At 35.8% G+C, this 8,708-nt stretch overlaps 1 long non-coding RNA gene across 1 annotated transcript; it reads left to right on the top strand.

Moving 5' to 3' along the window:
* Positions 1–4,054: 4,054 nt before the first annotated feature.
* LOC142140499 (uncharacterized) lies at positions 4,055–8,299 on the top strand. The gene is made up of 3 exons (XR_012688516.1): positions 4,055–4,148; positions 5,835–6,005; positions 8,048–8,299. It is a non-coding gene; the product is annotated as an uncharacterized LOC142140499 (long non-coding RNA).
* Positions 8,300–8,708: the final 409 nt, after the last annotated feature.

Below are 8,708 nucleotides of genomic sequence, written 5' to 3'. Positions count from 1 at the left end.
TCCAGTGACCCAAGGATAAGAACACGAAGTGGAGCGATGATTGAAATAGTAATGTGGCCACACTAATGATATATAAGATGGATAACACCGTTGATAGAGCAAACACCACTCCAGTATATTTCACACATAAATCCCAGAGGTTTGGTGAACGCCGTCAATACCGAATGATAAACACTCTTCAAAGTAATAGGTGTCACTTACTGCATATGCAGTCAGCGCAATACAGACCTGATCCATTGTTCAGTCTCGTTATAAGGTCTGTAAGCGCATACACCTCATTAGGTAGTGAGACTCCGTGGAGCCCGCAGTATAGCCGTAGCTCTGAAAACCGGCTCCAAATGAGAAACTTCAGTAGCGGCTTACACGATCGTGACACCACAGGCGGATAAGGATCGCACGGCTTGAAGATAATATCACCAAATAACAACCTTCAGGAAATCGATGTGAGCAGTGACAGGGTCAAAGAGCTACCTAATGAGGTTGGATGCCTCCTGAGAGACACTGCTGTGCTAAACAACTTTGTTAATGTATATGATTTGTGTGTGGGACATAAAGTCCTGCACACAAGAGGGTCTCCACAAATGTTTAAGTAAGTGCCGGACAGGCAAGGACTTTATTTATGTTTTGTTTATTTTCACTGTGCTAATAAAACTGGTTGAGGCCAGTGAAAACGAAAACCCTGCATTCAAGTAAATTATTGCTGCTGTTCGTTGCCGTCTACCCCAGGAGATGGTACCTGATCCCCTCACATGGTTAGATAGATAGATAGATAGATAGATAGATAGATAGATAGATAGATAGATGGATGGATAGATAGTGATATATATATATATATATATATATAGAGTGATAGATAGGGATGTTATCATTTATAAATATTATACTAATGAACACTGAAGTGATGACATCAGACTTGTTATACAGAAATTAACTGTAGGAGTTGATACATACAGTATATGAGCATCACTTGTGTATTATTAGGATGTATTTTACAGGATATATAAATTATAGTCATGTCCTAATAGGTGTATAGCATAGCCTAAAACAAAGAAAATTGTAAACTAATACATAGCTATTAGTCAACAGTCAATGCAAAAATAGCACATCAGTAGTTCATATCTGAACTCTTTGTTCCAAGGTTAAGTGATGGACCCAATCTGGATCCTGAGATTTGTTTTACTTCAAAAGAATTGTAACATTTATAGGAAAATGGCAAGAAACGCGTTAGGAAAGCATTGTTTTGTAACCCAACGAAAACCTAAGTTCACACAGAAACAACAACCTAAAAAACTATATAATCATATTTAATTATCTTAAAAACATACAAAGACTCAACAGTTATCTAATACACCTTATGAAAACTTGCTAAATAATTTAATTTGTTACATATTTAACCTGTAACATCTGCTCTTGTTACTATTTATTTTGCTCTGTTTGTTTTTGTAATTGACATTCCCATTCTACAAGCTTATCTGTCAACAATTTTATAGCATTTTCATAAGATGATTCATGGTTTAATGCACTAACAGCTGGTCTTCAAATTCAACCATTTCCCACTTGCATTCAAATTCCTCATTGTAGCTTTGTTTTTCCTTTGCTTTCTACAACTAATTATATGAAAAATACATTGAACATTGCATTTCTAAGGTAAATTAGCATACTGTATTTTTATTTACAAACAGATTTACTATTTTCAAAGGAATTATTAACAGTGACTGTATCTCACATTTAAAAAGTTATAAGAACTTCCAAAATCTTTTGAAGAAATATTATTATAGTCTATGATGATCATTATCATCATGATCATCATCATCACCATTTTACGTAAGAAAACACAAGAGTCAAATAAAATGCATAATATGACTAATAAAATAAAAAGATGAAGTGTAATAAATTGCTGAGTGCATTTAGATATAAACAGAAAGTCATTAAAACACACAGCTCTAACATGTGAATTCATTCCAACATTATATTTAGTATATGTTTAAATTGGATATTCAATACGAAGTGTATACAATTTTGTAGGTGATGCTTTACTGAGTAATGTTAAATATTGAACTTAAAAATAGTGTAACCTTTATTGCACAACTCAGCTTTTCATGACTTCATTTGAAAATGAAAACTCTGAACACTTGACACGGATTTGCACAAGCCCTACAATCCTCTCCTTATGGGAGATAAATAAAACAGTTATAGGAGCAAATTCCCACTTATCATATTAATTTAGGCAGTGGTCAAAGTATAAATTTTAGAAGAGGTGGTATGAAAAATTGAATTGAACTGTAAGTTAATGGAATTCGATAGTTACAATGAAGGCAGAACGAGAAGTGACAGTATGGTTTACCACTGTTAACACCCCCATTTTGACTAAATTTAGAGTAACAGGAGATTGTATTATTGGAAAATCAGCAATGTGAATTAAAGACTACAAGAAATACTGAACTGTACTGTAATCAAGACACATGGGAGTCCTAGTCTTGAGCTAATTTACCCCATTAGGTATAGAATAGAAAATGGTTTCAAAGATAACTATCTGGAATAGCCTGAGATGTCATTTTGGCTAGATCTATAATTTAGAGCAATATAAGGCTATACACAGTACAGGTTTTTCATTCAGCCAATTATCAGGGCCAATCACCAGATAAACGACTGACCAGATTTCAGATTAGTGTGTACACAATGAATGAGAGCCGTTCCAAAGTACTGATAGTCGTTTCATTTAATTGGTCGTCCTATTTAACAATCCTATTCCAACGGTCTTCTAATCCTGCTTTGTGTATGTACTCACAAGCACGATCTCCATAGAGCAAGGGTGGCCAACTAGTCAGAGACTAAGAGCCAAAAAATATTGATATATTCTGCGAACAGCCAACTTTACCTTTTTAAATTTGTGTGCAAACACATATATACATATAAACACACACATACATACCGTACACACATACATTAAAAATATAACATCATTTATCATATCTTGCTAAGTTTAATAGAAAATATTGTAGATTGACAAAATGTGCAAAATAAATATCAAATTAGCACAGAACTTACCTCGCTACTGTGTCTGTTAGAAGAGGGATCTATGAATTACTGTTAGTTTGACTCTTCACTGTAGCTCACGCTGCTACTGCATCGCTGTAGACAGAATAGTTGAAGTGGAGTCACAAAAAGTCATAAATGGCCAACATGTCCCCCAGACCTCTTTGCATGCCCTTCTTATGCCCATCAGACCTCCTCACATACCCTCAGTCTCCCCACATGCGCTTAGTCTCCATACATGTCCTTAGTCCCTATATATGCCCTCAGTCTCCTCACATGACCTCAGTCTCCATACATGGAGACTGAGGATTAGAAATCACTATTTGGCCTCTGATATAACCTGTGCTGCTGCAGAGCCTGCTCACTAGAAGTCCTTTCACTTCTCTGATTCAGACAAAAGAGAAAGATGGCTGCTCCACAGGCCTAGAGCAACCAATCAGATTCTAGCTTTCATTTTGTAGAATGTATCAAATAAATTATAATTATAATCTGATTGGTTGCTATAGGCAACATCTCCTCTTTTTCAAACACGCAGTTTAGTAAATATAACCCCTAGAGTCTGAAGATGATAGGACACATGGATTCCCCAGCTGCCAAATGCTGGAGAGTGTCTCAGCACCTCAGGCACTGCTCAGGGTATGCCTGACGGTTACTTATCATCATCAATACTCCAGGTATTACAGGTATCACAGGGGCAGCAGTGATTATATAGATGTTAGCAATGTTTTAGCTGAAGTATCTCAATGACTGCAGCTAAAGCTAATTTCAGATCCAGACACAAATTATGTTTCAGAAAACTGTCATTTGCTTTGAGAAATTACTATTATTATTCTCTTGAGTGCACAGCTCCCGTGTTTCTCTTCATTATTGTCAGTGTCCAGCCATAAGAACTTTTTGTTAGGAAGTAATGCATACTAATTAATAATTAAAAAAATACAGAGAAATCTTTATTTGTACAAAGTTGACATGTGAAACAGAAAATTGTCTTGACTCTTGGTTTAAATGTTTCCATAGCTTTTGTATAGCAGAAAAGAATCATTTAAAGGGATGTCTCTCCCTCTCTCCAGTTGTTCTGCTGAGTGGACGACGAGTGAGCACTTTTGGATTACAAGGTTAGTACGTTAGTACAGTGTTTCTCATATAGGGAGAGATTACGGAACATTAAATTTTGTGTTTTGTTGGAATATTAGTAGAGAGGACAATATATAAGATTTTTGAATTATGAATGAGTGTTCCTTTAATTTGAAGTAAAATTGGTTGTAGCTTAAACTCTTCTTCCTCTTTCTTTTTGCTCTATTTCTCAGTTGTAGTTTACTGTAATCTTATTTTACCTTTATTCAGGATTAACATAAGAATCAGAAACAAATGGTTCAACTTTATGGCTAGTGATGTAGGTCTTATTTTTTTAAAAACTAAAAATGATGTGTTCATCTAATGAAGAGGCCATCATCATCATAACCACCATCATCATAACCATCATCATCATAACCATCATCATCATAACCACCATCATCATCATAACCATCATCATCATAACCACCATCATCATAACCACCATCATCATCATCATCATCATCATAACCATCATCATCATCATCATAACCATCATCATCATCATAACCATCATCATCATAATCATCATCATCATAATCATCATCATCATAACCATCATCATCATAACCATCATCATCATCATCATAACCATCATTATAACCATCATCATCATAACCATCATCATAACCATCATCATCATCATAACCATCATCATAACCATCATCATCATAACCATCATCATCATAACCATCATCATCATCATAACCATCATCATCATAACCATCATCATCAGCATAACCATCATCATCATAACCATCATCATCATCATCACCATCATAACCATCATCATAACCATCATCATCATAACCATCATCATCATAACCATCATCATCATCATAACCATCATCATCATCATCATAACCATCATCATCATAACCATCATCATCATAACCATCATCACCATCATCATCACCGTCTTTGTTTATTTGTAAGACACCATAAACATCTGCAGCACCGGTGAGTCCAAATAACAAATCAACAAAAAACAAATCCTACATAAAACAGAACAAGTATATACAAGGTTGAAGAATAAAGTTATACAGATAGTAGAGATGGCCCTGCTTCTGATAGTTTACAGTCTAGAGGTGATGTAATTTCTCCAAAACACTGTGTGGATTGGTCTTTTGCTTATAAATATATAGATGAATAAACCTTTGAATTTGCTGTACAGTCTCCTGTGTATTCTTCTTTAGATTCTGGCACAAGGAAATCACTGACTGCTAACCTATATCTATAATTGTGTAACTAGACAGCTTATTAAAAGTTAGCTGTGCATTAACTTAACTATTAATTTTAATGTATATGCATTTTTTAATGTATGCAGTATTACAATCATTTTTTTTCACCAACGTGTTACTTTCTAACAGTTATATTTAGGTAGACATTCACCAGGTCAAGCAGTTGTTAATGGATGGCGTGCTCTGTGTTTTGCGTTTGTGACCAGTAATGCAAAAATTGTACGAAGGGTATTTGCATAGAGTTTATGCTGTTTTATTATGCTCTCTACGATGCACATGAGATATGCAACTTGTTTATTATATATGTATATTGCACATGGCACTATTTAAAATGGAGATCTTACAAAGGTGACATGCCGACCTATATGTTGTGGTTTACAAACTCCTACACTGCAAACCACATGGTACAACTGGATGTAAAGCATCAATTTTTTCTCTTTCCACCAGGCAAGAGCACAAATCCAATCCTGAACAAGCAAAAGAGCTAACAAATCCAAAGCGGAGTAGCACCTGGCTGGTGAATACTAGGATAATAAAGTGACACTACAAGTGCCAGCATGCACTCACATCCCATGACTGTTTATGCATGCTGACCCAGTAGATGAGCTTCAAAGCCAGGTATTTAAAGGGAAATTATCAGAAAAGACTTGAAAAAGATTTTAGAAAAGAAAAAGTCAGTGTGGAGGATGTCCTTGTCATTGGTCTGGGAGAGCATGGCTCCCACTGCACTCTCTGATGTATCCACTTCAAGGGTATAAGCCCAACTGGAGTCAGGATAATGGTATATGAGTGCTGAGGTACAGAGTTATGTTTTAAGGACTCAAAAGCCTGATGTGCCTGGGGAGTACATGTGTCCTTGGGAGTCCCTTAATTGGTCAAGGATGTGATAGGGCTAACTAGTCCAGAGAAGAATTGGATAAAATCTCCATAGTAGTCGCTAAACCCCTCAAACCTCTCGGAGTCCTAGGAAGCTCATACTGGACTGATTTTAGGAACACTTCTTCATTTTGGCAATTGGCTAATATTTGATTGTCCTGTAGCCTTTGCAGTGCCTTCTTCACATTGTTGTGAAGTTCTTTGTGCAGGCTGGAGAATATGAGTATATCATCCAGGTAGATGAGGCCTGATGTCTCCAGTAGGTCCCTAAAGAGGGCATTCATATAGGCTCAGAAGACAGACAGAAAGTCATGACCGTCAGTGCCCATACTTATTGTTCAATGCTGTCTTGCATTCGTCTCCGTCTCGCATACAGAACATGTTGTAGGCTCCTCGGAGGTCCATTCTGGTGAAGACTGATAGAGCCTATAGAACAGGTCCGAGATCAGTGGAAGTGGTACCGATTCTTGATTGATATTTCATTGAGCCCCTGATATCGATCCAGGGTCTTAGGAGGAGCCTGCACTGACAGGGGACTTCATTCTGTGATGAATCCTCACTCTATTATTCCTGTATATAGGTGCTCATGGCCCTTGCTTCAGGTTCAGAAAGCAGATATTTCTGCCCCTAGCCATTCCAAGTTCTGCAGAGTTTATAGGCTATCAATAAAAGTAGAATGATAGTGTTAATTCATTCTGTCCTGTGATGTGGTTTGGAGGAATTCTGTCTGGAATGCTTAAGACCAAATTCTGCCATATAGTGCTAATGAATGATTTGGTTATAGGTGGGCAGCAAGATCGGTGTGCTGGTGACCATTTGTCAAACTAACCTGTATCTACACAAACAATATTCTTCTCTTGTCGTCATGGAAACATTCTTAATTATGGTTTCTTTTCACATCTCCTTTGCAAAAGAGTTTAAAAATTTTTTTTAATTAAGAATAGATCTACAATAAATATAGAAATGTTAACAATTCATGGTATACTGTAGTACAGTGAATCAAATATCTAGCTTGAGTTTCTCATAACTGTGTTCTATTTCCCGGGTCTGCAAGTATTCTACACCTCGGGAGGCCTTTCCTGTTTTATACTAGTTATTTCCCTTGGAAATAATGTATGCAAATTTATTTCTCCCTATTTATATCTCTCTAGTCCATTAAGTAGAATAGAAAGCAAAATGTCATGTACCTGATTCACAAAGAAATGCAAAACTAAAGTGTTTTCTTTTTAAAACGCATGCTAATCGCGTATACACATATCCATATTTAAGGTTGAGCATATGTAGGCAATACATTCCTTGATAAATACTGGTGTTTCTCATTTACTTGATGGAAAATCAAATCCATGGGCATTGCTTTTTTAATTGCTCTTCTATGTGATGTACAAGTGAAGGCACTTTAGTGTACTACATACTACCTTATTATTTCTGATTGGGCGTACTATAATGCTGGTGATGTATGGTGGTTTAAAACCGCCACCTAACATGATTTTTACTAAATTTGCCCCTTGGTCTTTATAATACAGACTTGATCACTTATATTCAAAATCAAGATTGATAAGTTATTAATGCATTCACTGCTAAGCATGTTTCACCCTTGTGGTACTTTGTCACTTTTGTGCTCAATAAAGATTTACATTTTCAAAAAAAAAATGATCTTTGTAAAACTAAAGATTAGAATACACAATAGTTTCCTGGAATGCAACAGGGAAAAATAACACTATACAGCTGTATAGTTGGAAAGAAGGGAATTTTTTGCATTCCTGAATAATATATTTGTATTCCAGGCACTCCCCACACTACAGCCACTTTTTGTGTCTTTTTATTTCAAATATGAGAAGACCTGCATGGCCTAAAGAGGTTGCAGAAGAATGAAAAATATATGGTGGAAAAGTGGTAACTTTGTGAAAATAAGAAAATCTATTGCAGCAAAGTCAGGGGTCCGTTTACTGTCTAACCCGAACATGGAATGTGCAATAGTTTCCAGAAGGTGGCACAATAGAGGAAGCCAAATTCACATATTTTATTATTTACTAAATTAAAGATGAGCAAACAGGTGAAAATGAGGAATTGTAAAGCATCTGCAATAGCTTTTGTTTATATTGGGGCTGGGAAGGCTTTTTTAGTGCTCCCTTATATCTAGTTTGATGTTTATTATTGTCCGTTGATCGAAAATGCACAGAAGTTACTACGTTTTTTATTAAAGAAAAAAAACTGTTGATGTTAGAAGAGAAAAAGCTTTTGCTGAGAATGCAGCTAAAATAGCTAATTTTTGTTTGCTCAGGACAAAGACAAAAGTGAGCTTTAAAACCACCCATTGGGAAGCTTTTGGAAATATAGATACAATTTATTAAAATGAAAATGTCATCATTTTGAATATGTATTGGTAATTGTTTTATGTATTAAACATAGGTAGAAATATATTCATGTGCAAGAGCTGCTACTACA

Source organism: Mixophyes fleayi, chromosome 2, assembly GCF_038048845.1.
Source record: "Mixophyes fleayi isolate aMixFle1 chromosome 2, aMixFle1.hap1, whole genome shotgun sequence".
NCBI lineage: Eukaryota > Metazoa > Chordata > Amphibia > Anura > Limnodynastidae > Mixophyes > Mixophyes fleayi.
Note: the sequence above shows the minus strand (reverse complement) of the source record. Positions and strands in the feature narration are given on the sequence as shown.